The sequence below is a fragment of the Bos indicus genome, chromosome 12 (genome assembly GCF_029378745.1).
Source record: "Bos indicus isolate NIAB-ARS_2022 breed Sahiwal x Tharparkar chromosome 12, NIAB-ARS_B.indTharparkar_mat_pri_1.0, whole genome shotgun sequence".
NCBI lineage: Eukaryota > Metazoa > Chordata > Mammalia > Artiodactyla > Bovidae > Bos > Bos indicus.
In genome coordinates, this window is record NC_091771.1 from 68,895,230 (window position 1) to 68,918,331 (window position 23,102).

The following is a 23,102-nucleotide window of genomic DNA, read 5'->3' on the forward strand; positions in this document are numbered from 1 at the left end:
AGAGCAACATTTCACTGCCTGCCCTTCAGCTTCCAAGATCCTGTCTCTCTCACTTTATCCAGTAGGACCCCTTCCTTGTGCTGAAAGAATCCCTTTGCTCTGAACCAGATGTTTTCCCCCAGGGCTCGGCTTTAAGTCGGTAAGGCAATATTTCCTGCCCTTTGTCTTCTCATTTCTTGTGCTTCTACTCTTTATCATAATGTTGTTTTGGTGTTTCTAGTTCTTGATGATACACCACTGTCAGCCCAAGCGCACGCTATGAGTTTCAACAGCTGTGACATGTCTAAACTGCATTATCTTGAAAGTGTTGGCACCAGTGAAAAATAGAAAGGAGCCAAATTAATAAAACAAAACATTTCAAAGGGTTCCTATGGATACACCCTGAAACCGGGAAGTACCCATTGGGCTGAGTTGACTCATTCCTCCTGTAATCGCCTCTCCTAGCCTTGCTGCATCATTTATGTCCACACCGTATAATGCATGCTTGAGGAAAGTCGGAGCATCTGATGATTGCAATCACATCACCAAAGGTGTGCCTCTTTGCCTATAAAATCCATTCTTAAATGGGTTATTGTGTTTGAAGTGATTGATTACAGTCTTTAGAGATAAAATATGAATACTGTACAAGGGGTGTGGAAACCAAGGTACAAAAATGGTATGCTTTATGTAAAGGAGTAATCAGAAAATAATGAGTATGCATTCTAATGAAGGTAAAGTCACCGCAGCAGATTGAAAAGACTTCCTTTTATTGCAAGTAGAACCTGTGCAGAGCCCGGCTCAGGCAGTAATAACGCGGTGTTACGTTCCTTTATATCTGATTTTATGAGACCTTTAAGTGTCGGTGCTACTCTCCTCTTTATGTATTCGTATTTTAGTTTTAATATATTTGCTTAGAGTTTGATTTTTTTTAATGAGTTGAAGCTTCAGGGTATAAATGTGAACGCCTCTGTGTTATGAGTGGCAGGAGAGGAGTCAGGAAAGGAAGAATATAGTCTGAAGTAAAGATCAGTTTATTTTTCATTTAAAAAGGAAATGCTTTTTATCTCCATATGTGTAGTGACTTTTTTTTTTTCTGAGTGATTTACCTATACCTGACCTTTTCTATTTAGTTTTTCATCATTCCCTTTATACTTTCTAAGAGCTTTGCCTATAATGCATATTGAAAATTTTTCCTTGTTTGTGATTTGCTTTTCCATTTAGTTTGTGATTTTTTTGGCATTTGAAAATGCAGTTTTCACATAGTTAAATATGTGAATATTTCCCTTTGATGTTTCTACCTTTAGTGTTCTTTAGTACCCTAAAGATTATATATACAGTTATTTTTTTATTCACTAATTCCATGGTTTGTTTTGTTTCGTTGCAATCAATTTCTTATCTACTTGGAATTTATCTTGATGTAAAACAATACTTCTCATCCGGGGCTGTGCATTAGAATTACGTGAGAAAAACATTTGTGTGTCTAGCTAGATGCCGTCCAGACTAATTCATTTAGACTTTCTGAGGGTGGGGTCTGGCCATTGTATTTTTCTTAGAATTTCTGCAAGTGATTTGTAATTTATAACCAGGGTCAAGAAACACTGTTTAAAGAATCAGGTATGGATGCAACGTTTTGTTTTCCATATTGTTTCAATACACATTACAAAGATGTTTTTGAAGACTATTTGCGAATATGAAAATAGTGATGATAAAATGTGCGTAAGTGAAAAAAATTGACATAAACTTTATACATGTGTGTCGAATATACCAATACCCCCTTATTCCAACTTTACACTAATGTATATAACATTATACAAAAAACTGAGAAAATACATTTAAATCTTTAAATACATCTAAATCAGAGATTTAAATCTCTGATGATTGTCTCAGAGTGGTGGAATTCAAATGTTCTTATTATTCTTTTCTGCATTTTCCAAATTCTCTACAAGGAGAATTATCATAAGAAAAATCAGTTGCAGAAGGACTTTACTTTTTTAAAAGATTAATTTCTAGTCGTTCTTTTTAAACAGTACATCGAAGAGTATGGGAGATGTTTCGGCTGTGACAGTTTACATTAGATTAGATCTGTGGCTTGTGAGATAAGGACATTGCACTTGCATACCTAGGTTTTACTGTTTGCTGCTTTTATTTTATAAACAAAAACATGTTTATTTTATAGACATATACTGATTTAAATTATAAGCGATTTTAAGTTTATGAAATGTTTGCTTTTTAGCATTAATTTATCTCTGAGAATAAAACACAATTTTGGAAAGACTGATAAAAATAATCTGTAGAGTTCAGCATCTGATTTCTTTGGCCAGTAAGGAAATCACAGTGGCCAGTATGGTTTTATCTTAGCTTGTGTTAGCACATTTCCTCATTCTACAGAAGAGATTCAATTTAACTAAGATCTTGCATTCATGTAGGACTTCTGTAGATATTAGAAACTAAGAACTTTAGACCATATTCAGAATATTTAGAATATTCATCATTTAGAATATTCATCATTTAGAATATTCAACATTTAGAATATTCATCCATTCTCCTGATGACAAAAACAATATCTTTAAAATTGAAGTGTAGTTGATTTGCAATATTATGTTAGCTGCAAGTATACAGCAAAGTGATTCAGCTTTTCAGAATCTTTTCCATTATAGGTTATGTCAAGGTATGGAATAGAGTTCCCTGTGCTATACAGAGGTCCTTGTTGTTTATGTTGACAATTGAGAAGACTGTTTGAAGGCCATTTATTTCACTGGAGCCTTACAAAAGTTCTTGTATTTGGTTGGTGGGATTTGATGGCGTGTAATTGAATCTAGGGTTTCATTGCTTTTAAGATTTACCATTAATTTTACCAAGAAGCAAATTATAACAAAATGTTTTCCAATCACATTGACTATTAAATACATTCAATTTCAGGATCTTAAAATCTGAAACACATATGCATCTTAGAATCAAAACACAAGCATTTTTCTCTTTAAATGAGAATACAGGAAGATGAGGAGACTTTCTTTTCCAATAAATCCAGGATTTAAACTTTAACATTTCTATGTTCTATACCATACATACAATTAATCTGTAGATGTTATAACAGATTAGTGAACAAAGGATGTGTATGATCATTTTTTGAGGAGATGTATTTAGTCCAAGTGATAACAGTATTATTGTGGGAGGTCAACCTAAGAAGGATCAGAAGCCACGTCTTCCTACCAATCCAAGGGACACTGGATTTCTGCCATATGAAGTGTGATATCTTATGGCTAGTGAGAGTTCTTCTACACAAGTTTTCTAATTAGCTAAATGACTCAGGCCCTACTTTGCTATAGCTTTGGCATCTTCCCTAAGTGCTAGAGGGGAATGAGGGGATGCATAAGTATTTAACTAGTTAGATCTGAGCAGAGTAGCAATTACATGACTCAGTCAAATTTTACAGTTATAGTTTTGAAAAGAAATCTTAAAGATTCTCCTAAAACAGTCCCCTCATTTTGAAGAAAGGAATCTAGAGGCTCTGGACAGAGGCGAGGGGGTGTAAATAATTTGCTCAAGATCACATGGTCACATAGAGGCAGACCCAAGCCTGGAATCCAGGCCCCAGGCTCCCAGTCTTATACGCCCTTTCCACTGTTACACATTCCCCACATTCAAGGATATGAAGATGGTGTGTTTTAAGTAATTTTAAGCACACTGAATTTATAAACTATGTGCTGATTTTGGCATATTTGTTTTGTAAGTGTTTGCTTCATCTGCTTTGGGAAAATCCAAAAAGGAAACTGGCAGTGATGACTTATTTATCACTCACAGAGTTCAAGGCAGGGCCAAGTACTTTTTCTAATATAATCCTCTCAACAACCTTGAGAGGGAATGAGTTCAAACAGATAAAGTAATTTACCCAAAGTTACACTGTTAAGTGACAGAACTGAGAGTGTATCAGGCTCTAAAGAGTATTAACTGCTACACTCAACTCCCTTCTTTTGATAAAGTCAAACTTCAAGTGAAGTATTTTATACTGCACAGAAGGTGGACACCCTGAGCCTCTCATATTTGCAGAGGATACTTTGACAGACTTGCCAGAACATTCATAGCCCCAGCTGGGAGAGGAGTAGGAAAGGCAGCTTCTGTTGGGAGAAAACTTTCACTGATGCGTTGTGTTATATTTGCGGGGATGGGAAAGAAAAGGCCTTCAGATCTCCCAGATCAATCAAACTGATAAGCTGATTTTTTGTTGGTAGCATAGCATCTTTCTCATCAACCAGATTATCACTCATTTTTATTAAATAATATGGATTTGCTGAAGTGTATTAAAGAAAATAAAAATCTTTATATTTTTATTACAAGTTGTAAATTTGCTTATCCCATTATTAAGTGTAATTTTTAAGCATTTTTTATCCCTTTGCAAATATATGCCATAAAAAAGTATTAAGCATGACCTCAAAAATAGGTGTGTCCTTGGTAAGAGCTGTAAAATGCTTTCTTCAGGAATAGTAGTAGCATTAACACATTGCTCTCTCATCACAACTTTTTCTTTAAAAATTTTTTTTAATGAAATTCTAAAATTTGAGTCCAAGTTTGTTCTCTTCACGCACATTCCTGAATGATTTTTTTTTCTTGGTTTATTGAGATATAATTGACATGTAGTACTGTATAAGCTTAAGGCGTACAGCATAATAATTTGACTTACATATACTGTGAAATGATTACCATTACCATAATAAGTTTAATTAACCTCCATAGATACAAAAGAAAAAAGCAAGATGGCAAATGAAAAAAATCATTTTTTGCTAATGAAAACAGCAAAATGTTGAAGAGAGCTCTTAGGAGGTACTCTCTTAACAGTTTTCAAATATAGCATAGAGCAGTGTTAACAGTGGTCATCATGTTGTATGTTATGTCTTCAGTACTTACCTATCTTAAAACTGCAGGTTTGTATCTTTTGACATCCAATTCCCTGTCTCTCCATCCTCCACCTCTGATAACCACAAATCGGATCTCTTTTTCTGTGACTTTGGTTTTATTGTCATGTTATTGTTTTAGATTTCACATATAAATAAAATCATACAGTGTTGGTCTTTCTCTGATTTATTTCACTTAGCATAATGCCCTCAAGGTCAATCCTTGTTTTCTGCAAATAGCAAGATTTCCTTCTTTTTTATAGCTGAATAATATATATATAGGTAGATAGATAGATGTAGAGATATATATAGATATATATATATAATCGCCATTCATCTATTGATGAACACTTAGGCTGTCTCCATGTCTTGGCTGTTATAAATTAAGCTGCTGTGAACATGGAGGCATAGAAATCTCTCCTTGAATGATTTTATGTACACTTGTCAACATAGGGTATAAGACTACTAATCTATTTAAGGGGCTTCCCAGGTGATGGTAGTGGTAAAGAATCCACCTGCCAATGCAGGAGATGTAAGAGATGCAGATTCGATTCCTGGGTCAGGCAGATCCCCTGGAGGAGGGCATGGAAATCCACTCCGGTGTTCTTGCCTAGAGAATCCCATGGACAGAGGAGCTTGGTGGGCTATAATCCATGGAGTTGCAAAGAGTCAGACATGACTGAAGTGACTTAGCTCACAATCTAAACAGACTTCTCAAGACCCTCATGACAAAGAGGGATTGTGTTGGCTATTGTTTTGTTGGCCAAAAGCTGTGTCTTGAAATGTTTTGTTTTAGAAAAATTGACTTTTTCCAAAAGTTACATTTATTAATATTAAACAATATATAATTTTAAAGGTACTGGGAGTTAGCATCCCCCATGCCTCATGGCCAAAAAACCAAAACATAAAACAGAAGCAATATTGTAACAAATTTCAATGAAGATTTTAAAAATGGTACACATCAAAAATCTTAAAAAAAAAAAAAAAAAAGGCAGAGGGGACTTCCCTTGTGCTTCAGGGGGCTAAGACTCCACAGTCCCAGTGCAGGGGACCTGGGTTAGATCCCTGGTCAGGAAACTAGATGCCACAACTAAAAAGTTCACCTGCCTCAACTGCTCAACTCAAGATCCCTTGTACTGAAAGGAAAGGCTTCCCAGGTGGCGCTGGTTGTAAAGAACTCGCCTAAAGAATGCAGGAGACTCCAGATACACAGCTTCGATCCCTAAGCCAGGAAGATCCCCTGGAGAAGGAAATGGCAACCCGCTCCAGTATTCTTGCCTGGGAAATCCCATGAACAGAGGAACCTGGTGGGCTATATTCCATGGGGTCATAAAGAGTCAGACACAACTGAGCGTCTGAATACATACATACTGAGACTAGAAAGATCCTGTGTGCTGCAACTAAGACCCAGAGCAGCCAAATAAATAAATAAATAAAATAAAAAAAATTTTTTAAATCACAAACAAAAAGGATGTAGTCAAAATATTCTTGAAAAATAAGAATAAAATTAGACTCACATGACTTGATTTTAAGACCTATATAGTTACAGTAATCAAGATGAGATGGTTTTGGTGTGAAGATACAGATCAATGGAACAGAATATAGAACCCAAAATTGACCCACACTTACATAATCAATGTTTTACATTGATTATTTTGATTTGATTATTTGATTAATACATTTGATTATTACATTGATTATTACAATGTTTTACAACAATCATGTCAGGCAATTAAATGAGGAAAGGAAAGTCTTTGCAACAAATGATACCAAAATGACTGGATAGATATATGTAAATAATAATGAACTAATGAAACTTGAACCCCCTACCTCATACCAAACCTCAAAAATTAATTTGAGAGGAATAATAGGTCTAAGATATAAAAACTAAAATTACAAAACTTCTAGAAGAAAACATTGTGACTTTGGGGCAGGAAAAAAATTTCTTAAGACACAAAAAGCACTAAGCATCAGAGAGAGTGACTTCATCAAAATCAAAACTTTTGCTTTTCAAAAGATATCATGAAAAAATGAGTGGCAAGACATAGATCAGTAGAAAATATTCACAATGCATGCAGCCAAAAAAGGACTTTATCCAGACTAAAGAAGCCTTATAATCAAATAAGAAAAGCACAACCTAATTTGTAAAAATGGGCAAAAATCTTGAACACAAAAAAGATAAATGAATGATTAATAAGCCCATGGAAATATGTCCAACATCATTATCATCAGAGAAATAGTAATGCAAATCAAAGCTGAATACCACTTCACACCCACTAGAATGTCTGAAATTAATAAGGCTGTTTCCAAACAATGAGGCTGTGGAGCAGTTCAAATTCATATACATTAAATTACTATTAGGAGTATAAACTAATACACTCCCTTTGGAACATTTATTGCCAGTTTCTTATATGGTTAAACAAACATACATTGATCCTAGAACCCAGCAATTCCACTCCTAGGTCTTTATCTTGAAGAAAAAATATATGTCCACAAGACATTTGGTTTAAGTAAGAATGTTCAGAATGGCCAAATCCTGGGAACAACCCAAATATCTGTAAATAGGGGAATGAATTAATAAACAGTGCTAGCTTCGTGTAATCAAATATCACGCAGCAATAAAAGAGAATGAACTATGACATATGCAACAACATGAATGAATCAGTAAAGCATTATGTTAAACAAAAGAAGCCATACATGAAGGAGTATGCCCAAATTCATACGAAGTTTTAGAGCAGGCAAAGCTAATGTACAGTGATGGAAACATAAACAGTGAGAACTGATTAGAAGGAGACAGAGAACTCTGTGGGGTACTAGACATAGCCTTGGACTTCCCAAGTGGTACAATAGTAAAGAATCCACCTGCCAGTGCAGAAGACGCAGCTTCAATCCCTGGGTGGGAAAGATCCCCTGGAGAAGAAAATGGAAACCCACTCCAGTATTCTTGCCTGGACAATCCCATGGACAGAGGAGCCTGGCAGGCTACAGTCCTTGGGGTCAAAAAGAGCTGGACACAGCTTAGCAACTGAGCACCAGACATATCCTTATCTTGATTGGATGTTTGTTACATGGATATGCAGGTTTATCAAAATTCACCAAATTGTACACTTAAGATCCATGCATTCTAGTCTGTATAAATTTTACCAAGAAGTATTTTTAAAAGATGCCATTGTATTCATAGCTATGAAGGTAGCTAACAAAATTGTTTCTCATAAAATAGGGGCATAGTTAAGTATACACAGGGTATAGAAGAAAAATTCTTATTGGACTGCTACTGAATATTACTAAGCAATGGAGTATATTTTACTCTGCAAAACCTATATGTACTAAATAGAAACATCACACGGAAGAGCTGGAAATGTGTTATTTGTTACTGAAACAGGTTTGATTGAATTGTAGTATTTTGAGAGGACTATGGATATATTGGGGCTTCCCAAGTGGCTCAGTGGTTAAGAATGTGCCTGCCAGTGTAGGAGACATAGGAAATGCAGGTTTAATCCCTGGATTGGGAAGATCCCCTGAAATAGGAAATGGCAACCCACTCCAGTATTCTTGCCTGGAGAATTCCATGACCAGAGGAGCCTGGTGGGACAGTTCCTTGGGGTTAAGAATCAGACACAAACTAAGTGACTGAGCAGCAGCATGTATGTATTGAAGAGGATAGAAGACAAAGCAAGGTGAAATAGATTCTTTGAGAAAATGTGAAATGAGTGAGAGTTACAGGATTCAAAAAATGGCAGAAAGGGCTCTTTAAAAAGCAAACAAAAATGTGAATAAAGGAGCATGTGGAAGAAATACCTCTTTTTATTTCACAGCTGACATTATATGTAATAATTCAAAACTATCATAAGAGCAATTTAGTTTAGACTTTTAGAAAGAAATTCGTGATTGAACAAGCTCACACCAGCCAAAGGTCAGACACTGGAGCCTTGAAAGTTCAGTGTTGGTGCTGCCTGCAAGTTCATGGAGAACTACCAGCAAGTGGAGAGCCCCTCTTGCTCCTAAACTGGAGAACTCAGGACATCTGGGCTCAGTCAAAGGAAACCCCTAAGCCAGTACACATCCTCATTCATTTCAGTTCTCATGAACTATGGAATAAAGGAAGATGTTTGTTAACATTTTTCATTAAGAAGAATCCCCCAACTTTTGATCTTTGGGATTCAGCCAAAACATCAGCTCCTATGATGTCAACTTCCCTATGGGAAGCCTCTCTGGTTCACCCTTCTCCCAGGCTGTATTAGATGTTCCCCCTTTATGCTCATGCTTATGGGTTCTCACCATAGTATACTGTATCGAATTTTCTAGTTCTCCCATTAGCATGAACTTACTGGCCTAAAAACAACATACATTTATCATGTCAGTTTCCGTGGGTTGGCAGACCAGGTGTGACCTAGCTACGTCCTTTGCCCAGAGTCTTATAAAGCTACAGTTAGAAATCAGCTGGCTTGTCTTCCTTCCTGCAGCCCAAAGTCTTACAAACTCAGGTGGCTGCAGGCAGTCCCTTGCATCTGTAAGACTAACTTGCATCCCCACTCCCTTGCTGGCCAGGGGTCACTCTCGTCTCCTACAGGCCATCTGCACGTGGTCCTCCCACAGGTCCTCTCCCAAAATAGGAACTTCCTTCTTCAGAGCTAGCAGGAGAACCTCTCTGACTTCTAGACCTCTTTTAAAGGGCTCACCTGATTCAATCAAGTCCATTCAGTTTCATCTCTCTCTTTTTTTTTTTTTCTTCCATCTCTCTTTTGATGAAGCCAAGGTAAACGAATTAGGGGCTTTAATTACATCTGCAAAATCCCTTCACCTTTGTCATTCAGTGTGACATAGCCCCGGGAGGGCTGTCCTACCATTCTCATAGGTCTCGCCCACAGTGTGGGGGGTTATTGGGGTGTCCTTAAGGCAATGGCACCCCACTCCAGTATTCTTGCCTGGAAAATCACATGGACGGAGGAGCCTGGTAGGCTGCAGTCCATGGGGCCGCCAAGAGTCGGACACGACTGAGCAACTTCACTTTCACTTGTCACTTTGTTGCACTGGAGAAGGAAATGGCAACCCACTCCAGTGTTCTTGCCTGGAGAATCCCAGGGACGGGGCAGCCTGGTGGGCTGCCGTCTATGGGGTCACACAGAGTCAGACACGACTGAAGTGACTTAGCAGCGGCAGTAGGGTTCTGTCTACCACTGATAATGTGTCATGAGTTGAAATAGAAAATACATGAAGATGGGCAGTTTTTATTGGTGTTAAATATTGAGTTTAATATTGGAGGGGTTGAGTTTGAAATGCCTGTGTTACCTGGGTATAGAATATTGTGTTTGGTGACATTCCCCACAGTGCCTATGTGCTTTGGTAACCATTCCACTCCAGCACAAATACTACCAAATCATCTTCTGAATAACTGTATCCATTCAATGGGACAGAGGGCTTCCCTGGTGGCTCAGATGGTAAAGAATCCGCCTGCAATGCAGGAGATGTAGGACTCTGCAGGTTCGACCCCTAGGTTGGGAAGATCCCCTGGAGGAGGGCATGGCAACCCACTCCAGTATTCTTGCCTGGAGAATCCCCATGGACAGAGGAGCCTGGTGGGCTACAGTCCCTGGAGTCACAGAGTTGGATACGATTGAGCAACTAAGCACAGTATACAGTAATGGGACAGAAGTAGTACTTGCACGAATGATAAGAACACCTTAAAATTTCTTTTGACTGTGTCATTACCACCTTGATGTAAATTTTCAATTTTATATACTTTATGGTTTTGTGCACATGTGTTTGCACACACATATCTTGAAATAACATAAGTTCTTTCCCATGATATATGTGCTTCCAAGCAGTGTGAGATATATTCCTATGAAAGATGGCTACACAAACCACCTGTTTCATGTATTCCATCAACAGTATACATTTATTTTCTAATATTTCCTAGGTTCTCTGGCTTTAGGATAGAAACTAAAACACATTCTCTCTTGAGCTTTGAATTCTAAGAAGAAGCATCCTTATAATGATATGTTATTATGTCCTTCTGCAGAGTGTGATCTCATGCAATAAAATGTAGTTTATGTGATACCTGATATTACACAGTTGATGTCCATGAATATTGTTGTATTTTGCACTTACAGCGTGTGGGTTGGCATTTTATGGGAGAGTCTGCATTACAGCTGCACAGTGGCCCCACAAAGGTTGAAACAGCTGCCAACTGAGAGTAGGCACTGCCCGAGGCCTTTCAGAGCTCCTTTTAACTACAAGCACAACATCAAACAAGATGGCGGATGGCTTCATTAGCAGCCTGTTTGAAAAGCGCTTTCTCACTTTGAGATAAAAATGTTCTGAAGAGTTTGTTTTGGTCTACTAGTGAACATTTCATCCCCAGTGGAGGGAACACACCGGGGAATGCGATGCAAACAACCCTACCATGAACTCACCCACACTTCGTGTTCAAGTGGTGTGGGTATCTGGAGAGGAGCGCTGACTCTTTTCCAACGTGGTTTTCCTGCCATTTGGTTTGATTCGCTATGTGAAACAACTGAGTTCTCACTTGCAGTCTCCAAGTGTGGTACATATGTGAGACATTAAATGAGAGCAATATTTGTTTAGTAAATATCTAATTTCAGGGTTTTAAAACCCTCCCTCCTAAAGATTTTTATTAGGGTGAAACTTCACATGGAATATAAAATTAAAATGTTTACCAATAAGCATGTTTTGCTGTCTTGCATGATGACTTTAATTTTTGAGTTAAAAAAAAAAAATCTTTGAAGTGTATCAGCCCTTACATGTTCACGAGATCTGGAGGATGAGGCCCTTCATTTGCATTTTTGTATTTTCTTTAGCTCAAAATAGATTTGATTAAAAAACAAAATTTGGCACAAGATTAATCCATAATAGGATTTTATTGCTTCTGTTATTTAAAAGAAACAAACAAACAGTGTTACTCTTTGAGGTGTGATTAGCACATAAGTACAGCTGCTACTTTTTGGATATGTCTCATTTCATTTTATTCTGTATTCACTCACTGGATTCCACATTTGTGGAATGCCATGTTAGAAGCATACAGTTTAGTTCACTTTCCTTACATCCACCAAGAGACACAAAATATAATACCATTTGCTTTTCCCTGGTTGTAACAAATGAGTATTCACATTTACTAGGTGTGAGGTCTAATTTATTGCAAAAACTAATAGGTTTGCCAGGGCTTCACAGTTGGCGCCAGTGGTAAAACCTCACCTGCCAATGCGGAAGATAAAGAGACGCAGGTTCCATCCCTCAGTTGGGAAGATCCTCTGGAGGAGGGCATGAGAATCCACTCCAGTATTCTTGTCTGGAGAATCACATGGACAGAGGAGCCTGATGGGCTATGGGCTATAGTCTCCCGGGTTTCAAAGAGGCAGACACTCTGAATTGACTTAGCACAGCACACACAGCACAGTAGGTTTGCCTAGAAGTAGATTTTTTTTTTAATTTAAAAAAATGTAGATTTTTGAATTCTGAGAAATTTAAAGTTATGGTTGAAAGGCTAAAATGAAATTGCCCCACCCTACCTCAGGGGCCAGATTTTGCACCATTAAACATCTGCATGGGTAAGGGTTTCAGAAATCAGTACACTTCCTGTAGTGTAATCTACTTGGAGCATTGTTCTTTTTTCTTATAGTCTATTTTGGTTAGGAAAGTTAAGATCACAATGACTGCTGCTTTTCCATAAATGGCCAGTTTACTTTTTTTCTAGACATGAACATGACCTTTGATTTTGAATTGTTAACTTTGTTTCCTGTAACATTATGATCATAATTTATTCTTTCTTGAGCACAAGCTGAGAATTAAACAAGGTTCAAGACTGGAGGGTAAACTTGGTTCTTGGATTTATGATCTAACTTAGGCATATATTTCAAAGACAAGCTGTTAAAGTATGTAGTTAACATAAAAAACTCATTACCTGAAGAGGTGACTCAGCTTGTGCTTCAGGTTGGCCCGATGACACTTGATTTCACAAGTTTTGCTGGCAGTTTGGGGGGAAAGGAGTTTTACCATTGTTGTTCGTTTTTCTGTCTTGTTTTGTTTTTACTTTAGGGCTTCTGAGCTAATAGTGTATATGCTTAGAGGCTCTGAAGGCTACTACATGGATTAGACCTGCCTGAGAGTGAATCCAAGACAGAAGATAGTAGAAGCAATGGAGGAAGAGGTTGATGTCCAGCTCCTGCCCATGCCAGAAACCAGTTAAATTCCCCTGCTTCTTCAGTGATAAACCAGTGAGTAACAGGCTTCACCCTTCACCCCCAGTCCTGACTTACAGATGACTTAATCAAGAAGTGTTGATTACCCACCCATGCTAGGTTTAAAGATGCAGCAATGAACATGCTCCATAAATGTTTGCTTATTTTGATTTTTATTTGAATGACCTTGGGATTGGACAGTTACAATTTTAGCCTCTAATGATCTTTAATGTAGATACCTATAAATGAACAGTTGCCAGCTTCCCCAAAAACAGTCAAATATTCATTCAATACGTTACAAATGGGCTTCCCTGGTGGCTCAGATGGTAAAGAATCCGCCTGAAATGCAGGAGACCAGGGTTCAATCTCTGGGTTGGGAAGATCCCCTGGAGGAGGGCATGGCAACCCACTCCAATATTCTTGCCTGGAGAATCCCCATGGACAGAGGAGCCTGGTGGGCTATAGTCCATAGGGTTGCAAAGAGTCAGACACGACTGAAGCAACTTAGCGTGCACGCACACACACTACGAATAGCGAACCAACACATTGATATTCTGGTACAGAATGTAAAGAAGAGACCATCTCTACCGTGGAGTCGTTCACTGGGTCATCTGATAGAAAAGAGAACATTATCACAGGGAAAGCCCTCGAGCTCCTAAAACCAACAGTGTGTACAAGCAAGACATGTAGTTCAGAGACAGGAGAGGCTGGCCTAGGTCCTAAGAAGGTTCTGGACTAAGTGAATGCTCACATCCAGGTTCAGTGGTAAGAGACTGGGAGCAGGTACCAATTTTGTGGAGCCTGAAACTTACCTAATTTGGTAGAGAGGGAGTCCTCTTTAAGAAACACAGGCAAAATTAGGTGTAAGTTCTTAGAAATGACCCATGAGATAGGTCCTGAGGTCTAGGCTTCATCAGATTGATGGTGAATTTGTCTGTGCAGGAGGGGTGTGTGTACATGTGAAAATCGAAGTCCTGCTTCGAGGAAGAGCAAACTGGTTTATCCAAGTATGGTCTAGCAGATAGAAGAATGTCACAGTTGCATTACTGAATGACTGAAAAGGCCACATACCTTTGGGGGGCCTCAAAGTTCAGGACATGAAATTTCAGGGTAATATCATTGGGGCCTAGAGCTCACTTCTGAGAAGGGAAGTTGCATGTTTAGGTAGATCTTTCTTGCCACTGGAATTAGGATGAATTAATTAATAAATAAAAAGGGGCTCTGGGGCTCCCAGAGATGTTTCTGGCAAGAAATTATGATTTTGTAAACCAGGATGAAGACTGCAGAAACTGAAAGGAAGGAAATGAAGCCAAGTCCAAGTGTTATTGAAAAAATAAGTCTAGACATTTGGGAGAAACCCAGACTTAAAATAAGTCCAAGCTTTCAAGGCTAAAGTGCAAGGAGGTTGGCAGTGGGTTATCTTGTTTTTGGCCACGCCATGTGGCATGCAGGGTCTTACCTCTCCCACCAGGGGCTGAACCTGTGCCCCCTGCGTCAGGAGCACGGAGTCTTAGCCATAGGACCACCAGGTAAGTCCCAAAGGATTCATTTTGTGATGTCACTATTTCCTAATGTCATAAGCTTCCTGTGAGTCAAGCCTTAGGGTTTTAGAATTATTTTGCGCTGCTTTTGGTAGATGCGTTTTTAGCAAAGATCTAAAATTCTTCTTCTTCCACGTTCCACCGCTGTGCTCTAAATATTTGTGTGCCCCTCCTGCCAACCCTGACAAATTCATATGTTGAAATCCCAATGCCCCCCCCACCCCCCCACCATGTGATGGTATTAGGAAGTGGGGCCTTTGGGGGATGGTCGGCTCTGTCCTCATGAATGGGACTAGTTTCCTCAAAGAGACTCGAGACCTCCCTCCCCTTCCACCCTGTAAGGACACAGCGAGTCTGAGTCAGCAGTCTGAAGAGGGCCTTTGCCAGAACACAACCATGGGGGGTGATGAGTAAATTTCTGCTGTTTCTAAGGCACCAGCCTGAAGTATTTTGTTGTAGCAGCCTGAACAGACTGGAACACCCAGTCATGTAAGAAATCTTGATACTCTCCCCATCTAAGCCGTCCAGGGCGATGCTATAGAGCCTCTTCCACAATCAGTGGATGTGCTGGATTCCATTTCTATCTGGTCTGTAAAAGCAGCAGGACTGGGAACACAGCTGAGGGAAGGGAACCGGCACTCAGGGGAGTAGGGTGTCTCCTTTTCTCAGTGTTTAAGGCTTGAAATGTTCGGCTGGCCTCAACTCGGGGAAAGCAGGCTTCCTGTGTAGGCAGAACCTAGAAGGAAGCCGCGGAGGGTGTCATCTCACCTTCAAACACTGAAGGAAGGAGGACTCTTTGTGCAGAGTCAAGAAAAGGATTGAACACTGGATGGCAACGGTGACCAGACACTTTCTGAGTGGTTACACTTGAGAGACAGGGTTCTTTCATCATATAAAAGTAATTCTGTCCTAAAGGATTGAAATAATCCAGTTTGGGCCAAACCTTCTTGAAAGAAAGGTGCAGGCCATTTCCATGATTTACTCCTCTTCCCTTCAGAAACCCAAATCCAGTATTTTGAGTGCATCACACCCCTGGTCTATTCCTTGATTTCAGCGAGGGGAATTGTAAACACCACAGCTCTCAGGTTATTTGTCAGTTTTGAGAAAATCCTTGAAAAAGAAAGCTGGCTTTATGGTAGGATTTAGTCCCATCAGTTTTTGAGAAATGAGGCTCTGTCTGAGCATAGGAAAGGAGGACTTCAGGGAAAGCTCATCTCAACTCTAAATAGTCTGACTTTGTTTGTTTGTTTTTTTCTTCCAGTTTCTTTGCTATGAGCCTATAAACACACCAAGTGGGCAGTTTTGAAAAGGAGAGTGTTCATAAATCACAGGAACAGGAAACGGACCACTAGGGGGGATTGTTAGGCCATTTTGTGCAAAAAAGAATGACTCGTAACTTTTGAAAATGACTGCAGTTTCTTTCTTTTAAATTGTCTTTAGTCAACTTTAAGCAGGCGCCGCACACCAAAACTGGAATTCAATCTCAGGAAGCAAACTCATATCTCCCCCCATCCCACAACCACCACCCCCGAAAGCGATCGAATGCCTGTGAACATCCCTTTCTTGTTTAATTGCAAAAGGATTAATGCAGGCTTTGAAGAAATAGCTGTCCCCAGTACCTGCTTCCAGAAGCAGCTGTTCCCACAGCATCTCGGCAGGTGCAGCCCAGAAGCTGGCCCTGCCCTTATCATGTGGCAGAAGGTATATTTGCAGAGTCCAATGTGCGTTCAGCTCTGAATTAGTCAACTTTGTTATCTAAATTCTCCTAAACCCAAAGCCTAACAAGAAAATAGCAGAGAATAATTCCGCCACAATGATTACAGAGGGATGGGGATCAGAGAGGTATGGAAGAGGCTGGACTGAAGAAAGCATTTTTCAGACAAAGAGGCAAAATTCTAGATGAGAGAGAGAGAAATGGAGAGAGAAAGAGAGAGAAAGGCAAAAACACACATGTGGGGATTGTTTATAGGAAGTATCATGTTTTTAGAATTACTTTCCCATAGGATAGGATATCTTGCTTGCAGTGTGTTAATAATCATTTTCAAATCGGTAGCTGGAAGTGGCTCTCGGCGGGTGGCAAGTCCCGGGTTTGGTGTCAGTGCAGAGTCTCTGGGAAGATATTTTGGAAGAGAGCGAATTAGGTAAAGGTGCCAGAAGGCGCCAAGGGACACGAAGGGGTACATGCAAAAGACTCACGATTGTTTCAGTCATTAAACACTGATATTTAATTTCAGTTTAGTAATCCAGGGCACTATTATTTGGACTCAAGCAAAAAAAACGGGGGGGGGGGGTAGGAGAAAAGGAAATTAAATAAGTATAAGAAAAGATTGAGGAGGGGCCAACCTGCTTTGGGCCAAGAAGGGCAATAAAGGAGTCTTTATAAGCGCCGGATGGTGGAATACGCTTTTCTCCCCGCCACCCCACCAAGCAGAATGTCAAATTCTGTCCCCCTTTTTTTCCCCTCTCAAAGCATGCTAAAAGGAAAATTCTTCACAGAATCTTAAAGAACTTTTTTGACACAACAGCTGCAAAATCTATTTTCTAAACAAAGATTTATACATATTTATATGAGCTTAATCCAGATTTTTTTTAATAAATCATCCTCAGAACTGCAGAGGTAAACTATATGTAAATACCTCAAGTAATAGGCTTGTAGTGTAAATCACATCATTTTATCTTCAATTTTGCATTCGTTTTTCTGGCTTAAAGGTGCATCAGAGATATGCATTTTAGCATATTCAGAACACGGGGCGTGAAATTAAATGTTTGACAGAGTGAGAAAAATATACAGACTTTGGAGATGCCTTAAAAATAGTAATTTATGCAGATCTAGAGGAGTGAAATCATTTGCAATGGAGTGACCTCTCTCCAGGAATTTTGTGCTCAGTGTTCTTCCCTAATCTCCCGCTGTATCTTCATTTTTCATTGAACTAGCCAGTTTTCTGCGAAGCCGTCTTGTAGATAAGGGGAGTGCTAAAGAAGAAGAAAGAGGACGCTCGGTGGGTCCGTTTCCATTGCACTTTTACCCAAGGCAATGGGCAGAATTTAACGGATTCCTTCCAACATATGTTTTTGCCAGATAAGTAAACAGTGTGTGTCGGAAATGAAAAAGCATTTGCAATTTAATGACATTACAGCTCTCAGCTTAGGCTGGCGTGCTGCGAGGCGAAAAGCAGAAAAAGAGAGGAGAGTAGAAAGAGAAAAAGAACAAAGTTCATCTTCCCTTTTGTGCATTTTTATCAAGGAAAATATTACTTCTTTCCCCCTCTTGTTCTCTTTTTTCTTTTTCGTCTTTTGGCTTTTTTGTCTCACTCATTTACATTTTTTTTCTTTTCTGCCTTTCTGTCCTCTGTTCACTTCTGCCTTTTTCTCATATTGCCATGGACTCATTTCTTTTTTTCCTCTCCATTGTGTGTCCTTATTCATCTATTTTGACCATTCAGTTTTACCTTCTAAGAAGCTGTTTATCCTACAATGTATCTTTTTTCCTGTGTTGTACTCCTAGCGCTATAGCTCATAGTCAACAGGATTGTCAGAGGGATTATAACGTTTCATTTCAAAGCACTACAAATCTGCTCTCTTGCCTTCAGTCTCTGCCCCTGTTTCCTCTGATACTTGTCATTTTATTTCACATTCATTTCAGTCTTTAGTTTCACCCCCAGACGTCACAGCACCCCAATGTCTAACCACTGATGCTCACTGTCTTTGCACTGTATGTTAGTATCGCAAGGTTCTAGAACCTTCCCCTTGAAATGGCGGAGCCCTTCTCTCACACCCTCGCTCAGGTTCAGAAAGGTGCAGACGGTGAACGTGTGGTCAGAATGGGTCCTCCCAGAGGCTGGTGGCCATGACAAGGCATCCTGCGGTCTATGCTTGTAATGAGCCATCTTCCAATAGAAAATGAGTCCCACCGGGTCCTGCAGCTACGTTTGCTGCTACTTTTCCTTTGTGTGAGGGCAATTACTGAAATATGTGTAGATCTGATTTCTGTGATTATGTAATCAGGTGTGTACGTGTGTGTTCATATGTGTGTTTGAAACCTGACTGTGATAAGCATGTACAGATTGTTTAAGGCAGTACACTGTAAGTCTTTGAATACAGACATATAGAAAGACATGACTAATATTTCACATCTGATTCTACCGTAAATTCCAGCAGTAAAAGTTGAGTGCAGAAAACAATATTTTCTCCCCACTCAGGTCCACAGCACTTTTATTTCTAGGGTTATTTTGACTGCCCCTTTTACAAGGAGGAGTAAAATTTGGCACCTGGTTTCATTTTTGTAACAGACTAACTATTTAAAGGACCAAGCCACCCTATTTAAGAGAAGGAATGTGTCTGAGTCACTGTTGCCCCTTTGAGTTGTCAGTCTGTCAATCTAAGCAATTCCTGAAGAAACAACTTTTAACATGAAGATTAGTATTCAGGGTTGCTTTATATTTTTGCAAAACAAGTTCACATTATTTTAGATACTGTTATCACAGCATTTGAATATTAGTACCCCCAATGTTTAACATAGATTCCATTCCAAGAATACACTTGAAAGTCACCGATTAACCTGCAGGTTGAGCGTAATTGAAAGACTCCGTAATCAAATTGTAAGCTCTATCACAGAAATACTCTACAGACTTTAAAAAGATGCTTAAATAAAATGCTCTTGTCTAAAGACATGTGTATGTTTTTACCATAAAATTACATCTTCAGCATCTTCCAGATCCAGCACTTGGTAAGTAAAAAAGAAAATCTATTTGGACAGAAGGATGTAAAGTAGCTGGAGGTGGTAATTTAATCAACCAAGGATATATTTCAATGTTTTTCTGGTCTTCCAGGCATTAGCACTTTAAATTCATTATGTCGGTTTGACAGATATATGCAGCCTTAAGGATCTAAAAATGAAATCCTAGAAGTATAGCCTGCTAGAGGATATATATTGAACTTAAGAGATTAAAATGGTATAACCATTGCAACAGAATGGAACATATCACGTTTCTCATTTTTCCCCCACTAAGCATGAGTCTTTTGCAGATGTAAAATGCAGTCTTGTCTAATTATAAAACCTGGCTGAAGAGCTGCAGCTTTCTAACTTTTATACTGATGAAGTGGATATTAGAAAGAAAATATTGGCTTCACATACAGTCTGAAGAAGTCCTCCGTTTGGGATTTCCCATATCAATAATTTATTAAGGAAAAATGACACAGGTAGTTACATGCAGCCCGCTGTTAAAAGGCTCGCTTGCATGCTTTCCCTATTTAAGGCAAATAACAAAAGAGCCAAATTATCAAGCAGGTCTTAACATAACTGGGACGTTAAATCTACTATGTCATTATGCCAATTTAGTAACATTAATGATCTGTAATATTAATTCATCATCCTGGAAAATAGGGAAGGTTTGCCATAATTAACTATATTAAGCCACAATTAAAAAGTCATCCAAGCTGTTGTAAAGATTCGAGTGATGATAAGGGTGTTCGTTATATTGCAAACCTTTCTGACCATGGACATTTTGAACATAAGACTTTGTTACCAACAGCCCCCCAACCCTGCTTCAAATTCAGATGCGTCAAAAGAGCAGCCACCCACGGAGGTGGTGACAGCGACCAGACGCCTTATCAGCCATTTCCATCGCCTTCTGTGGTTTAACACTTTCTTACAGGGAGAATCAGCTTTGAAAGAGGTACAACCTTTTAGCATATCTACTTTAATTCCTCACGGGGGAGCAAAAATGGGCTGTCTAGCGAAATTCACATCTGTGGGACAGACTATCTACTCCCCTGAGATTAGGGTCATCTTTGAAATTCACATTTCAAACTGCACAAAATGAACATTTTGATGTTTTAAAATGAAGATCCTGTAACATCTAAGCCTAAATCTGAGTCGCCTATCACCAGATGTCTACAAGCTCCTAATTCTCCTCCCCACCTATTTGAAGTCTTTATCGTGGATGGGAGTCTTTGAGTCATAGACAATATTGGGTGAAAGATAAATGGGACCAGGAAAGGGGTGAGCTGCCGCCCAGACGATGACTGATGTAACCGTCCAGCCCAAAGGACTTCCTTTATCAGTGACCCCCAACCTTTCTGGCACCAGGGACTGGTTTTGTGGAAGACAGTTTTTTCAGGGACCGGGGATGGGCAGGGGTATGGTTCCAGGATGATTCAAGCACATCACATTTATTGTGCACTTTATTTCTATTATCATTACATCAGTTCCTCCTTCAGATCATCAGGTGTGTGTTAGATCCCGGGGGTTGGGGGCCCCTGATGGGGCAAACCAGCGGATGCTAAAGGACTATTTCCTCCCACACCCCAACTTTTCTTTATACCCACTGTTATTAGCCTTGCCATTAGTGGTCATGAATTCTTCCTCCCTAAAGCAACATTTAGGATGCTGCTATCTGTGTACGAACACCCCCCCCTTCAGTTGCATTTATAATCACTGTCACTGCTGTGGAAAGCTGAGGCAGGAAGGAAGTGTAAATGGTAACTTGCACACATGTGTAACTGAAAGTAATTTAGGACAACCGAAGGAGGAGGCACATCACCAACTTGGTCTGAAGGAAGGACTGGGGTTGGTGTTTGCAGAGATTCATAAAGGACTCCTGTGTATCTCAGTGTGGCTGTTCTTTTTCCAGTGAAGCCTAGAGCCGCATCGGAAATCCAAAAGCCTGCCTGACAGAGGATTGCTCAACGTCTAATCAAGATTTTCAAGGAAAAGAAACTGCACTGAGTCCCCTTACACCATGTGCCTTTCTTTCTTTTTTTTTTTTTTTTCAGTTTCTGGAGGTACTGCAATACTAGGTCGATGCATGGAGTGGACAGAGCAAGCTCCTATTCCAACTCCCTGCTCCAAAAATCCATAGAGTACATTTTCCTCAGTTAGAAGACATATCAGATATTAAACAGATAAGAGCAGATACTACACTTGATCTTAGCCAAAAGACCAGGAAGATACACCATGTACCTATCCATCCACATTATGGTGTGTGCTTTTGTGAAGATACACGTATGCTCACCACTCTGATTTCTGCAACTCTGATTTGTGTCATATGCCAGAGAAGTCCTGACAGTGGTATTGATGCTCTATCTCGGTGACAGGGGACAAATCACTTGACAATCTTAGTCTTACTGGTTTGAGTAGTGACATTCCATTCCGGTGTTCTCACTCAGCAGGAACCAGTAACTCGTTCTCAGAAAGAAAAAAAAAATCTCTGCTCCATGCTTGTAAACCAAGAAGCCAGTCTAAACTTCCAGCCAAAGAAGATTCATATCCCTTCATGGAATGCTGGAAGCTTTGTCACTGTTGGCTTAAAAGTGTGGTACTAGATAGGAAAACAGCAGCTACTGCTTCCGATATGAGAGCGCTCCAAAGAACCTGTCTTCCAGTAGACATTGCCAAATGGAAAGCAGGGCTGTCACATTACCTCTCTGAAAATTCCAAGAAATTCACCACACCAAACCTAACTTCACTCCTACTTCTCTGTAGTAATTGCCACCAAGAAGCCTGATTTGTCCTTCCTCGGCAAACGATGTTAAGGGATATAAAGGTGAAAAGACACAGTTTCCTGGACAATTTTACAAAAACCCTAGCCACGATGTTGGAAAGACATTCTTGCCAAGCCTTCATCCATAGATATTCCTGGTTTCCATTCTCTTCTGTGTGTTTTGAAGAAGTGTTCAAAGATTCAAGTGGGAGCCAGATTTGCAGTACTTTTCTGAGGCTCTCAAGACACTTTCTAGTCAATATGGATTGGAATCCTTGTGGAAACCAGTTGAAGTGGTGTCTCAGCTAAGGTTGCCAACAGTGTGTTCATGGTCACAAAAACATGCATGTGTTAACAACTACTCTATAGAATCCTGGTTCCGAAAAGACAAAAGTAAGTCTCTCAACCTCGCCATCAGGCGTTTCTGAATCATCCTGGTGAAGGTGACTGGTGTCCCCAGACATGACCACTCTATAGATCGGCCCTTCCTCTGCACTTACGTGGACAATTCTTAATGTGCCCATGATCCTTTTAGTTCTCGGATATCTAAGCCTGTTAAGCCTGTTGACCTTCTACATAGGTCAACCCACCTGTCACAGGCAAAGCCCTCAGCTCCCATTTCCCCTGTAGGACTGTCCACAGAGTAACTTCCAGTGCTGTTAAGTGGAGAGGAAGCTACTAAGAGACGAGAGGAGCACCTTGCCATGCTGACAAGTAAGAGTTCCTCTAAATTTCTCATTTCCTGTTATCAGTGCCTTGATATTTCCAGGACCCCATCCTTTCACTGTGAGTGGGAGTGAATGTAGCGTTTATTGGCAGGTAAGAGTTGAATCAGTGGAGCATACAGAGTGCAGACAGCATGAATTAGGGACTGAGGGTCTCACCTTGGAGCACTGGAAAGAACTACTTCCTGTCCTGTCTCAGGAATGATGGGTGTATCTCACCAGGTCATTCAGTGTGCAGTGGTGACGGATACATTAGTCTGGGAAGGAATTTAAGGATCATTTGCCCAACCCT

The 23,102-nt window shown here is 39.7% G+C and overlaps 1 protein-coding gene and 1 non-coding gene across 3 annotated transcripts in view; one reads left to right on the forward strand and one right to left on the reverse strand.

The window, feature by feature from the left end:
• The window catches only part of GPR180 (G protein-coupled receptor 180), a 77,263-nt gene that overhangs the window by 38,886 nt on the left and 15,275 nt on the right, over positions 1-23,102 (forward strand). The window contains exons 11-12 of one of the 2 annotated variants that reach the window (XR_011569793.1): positions 1-139; positions 12,921-23,102. The exon at positions 12,921-23,102 is cut by the window's right edge and continues 15,275 nt beyond it. The gene's annotated coding sequence lies outside the window, so the exon portion shown is untranslated. The other variant, XR_011569792.1, reaches the window with a different exon arrangement.
• On the reverse strand, positions 21,366-21,556 carry LOC139186323 (U2 spliceosomal RNA). The gene has a single exon (XR_011569914.1). It is a non-coding gene; the product is annotated as a U2 spliceosomal RNA (small nuclear RNA).